The following is a 1,740-nucleotide window of genomic DNA, read 5'->3' on the forward strand; positions in this document are numbered from 1 at the left end:
GGAATTTATCTTTGCATAGGTACGCGATAAGCCTATCAAAGTTTGGCGCCGTTGCCGGGGAAAAGGTTTTATTGCTTTTTGAATTGTCGATTTTTATCTTGTTTTCCTTTGTCTTGGGGAACACTTGTTGCTTGAGACCGTTACTTATCACTTCTCTAGAAATTGTTGTCTTATGCCCAGGTCCTCTCGTAGTGGAGAATTTCTTTCACCGGATTCCGATCCCGAAAAAACCTTTAGGAGAAGACGACGTTTTTGGAAGGAAGTGAAAGAAGCCACTTCTCCCATATATGCCGAAAGTGCTAGAAAGTCTTACTTAGACGATATAGAGGTTCTTGAAGAGTAGGAGGTTTCAAGTTCATCATCTCCACCACCATCACCATCTACTACCAAAAAGATGGTGAAACTTTCTGATCACTCAAAACCCACCGCGGCCATGCTTCCGGCCTGAATCACAACCACACAAATCACCGCGCCGGACTTCGAGATCAAACAGGCTTTCATTAGCCTTATGGAGAGGAAGCAATTTGGGGGAAGTCCTTTGGAGGATCCCAATTTGCATGTGCAAAACTTTTGTGACTATTGCTCCATGATCCATCAAACGGGCGTCACTCAAGCCCAAATAAGGGAAATACTTTTCCCTTTCTCTTTGAAGGACAAGGCCAAGCTTTGGATCAATAGCCTTGACTGCACCGCCATGGGAATCACCAATTGGGAAACTTTGGCTCTAGCCTTCTATCAAAAGTTTTTTCCACCGGAGAAAACTCAAACTTTGAGGAGCCAAATTACCGGATTCCGTCAACAAGCTCTTGAGAGCCTATATGAGGCTTGGGAGAGGTACAAATAGCTTAAAAGACAATGCCCACATCATGGGCTAGATGATTGGTTTCTAGCAATAACATTCTACAATGGATGTTGTGTCGAGTCCCGAAGGATTCTTGATTCCGCCAACAATGGGCGGTTTGATCAAAATTGACACCGACCTTTCTCATGCCACGATCGAATCTATGGCGGTTCATGATGCCCAATATGTCAATTCCCGAGTTGTGCCATCCAAAGCTAAAGAAGAATCCTCCAACAACTCCGTTTTGCTAGCTCAAATTGCCTTGCTCCAACAACTATTGGCGGAAAGGGATGCTAGAGATTCCGTTCAACAAGTCAATGCTATGTCTTCAACAAGCCAAATCGTTGTTTGTGATGGTTGTGGAGGTGCGGGTCATTATGCCGCTTATTGCCGAGCTCCTATCGAAGAGGTAAATGCGTTTTAAGCTTTTAGACAAAGTTCATATCCACCGGGTACATTTTCCAACACTTATAACCCGAATACAAAATTTCATCCGAACTTGTCTTACACTAGCAATAATGTGCTTAACCCACAACCCCCACCACAACAAAATGCCTATGTTCCTCAACAACAAAAGTATATCCCTCCACCGGGTTATCAAAATCAACAAAGGCCCCCACAAAACAATTACCAACAAAATCCACCACAAAATACCCAACAAAACAATCAAGGAGTTGGTAAGCTCGATGGAATGATAGTCCAAATCCAAAGGGAATTATTGGCTCAAATTCAAAAGAATGATCAAGCTCATAGTGCCGCGGTCAAGATGTTGGAACAACAAGTGGCTCAACTAGCCGCTTCTAGCTCTCAAAGAAAGAACGGTCAACTACCTCCCCAAGGTAACCCACCACATGAAACTGTTAATTCTATTTCCTTGAGAAGTGGTACAAGCTATGATG

The 1,740-nt window shown here is 43.4% G+C and overlaps 1 non-coding gene across 1 annotated transcript; it reads right to left on the reverse strand.

The window, feature by feature from the left end:
* Positions 1-766: 766 nt before the first annotated feature.
* Positions 767-873, reverse strand: LOC141654485 (small nucleolar RNA R71). The gene has a single exon (XR_012548044.1). It is a non-coding gene; the product is annotated as a small nucleolar RNA R71 (small nucleolar RNA).
* Positions 874-1,740: the final 867 nt, after the last annotated feature.

Source organism: Silene latifolia, chromosome 4, assembly GCF_048544455.1.
Source record: "Silene latifolia isolate original U9 population chromosome 4, ASM4854445v1, whole genome shotgun sequence".
Taxonomy (NCBI): Eukaryota; Viridiplantae; Streptophyta; class Magnoliopsida; order Caryophyllales; family Caryophyllaceae; genus Silene; species Silene latifolia.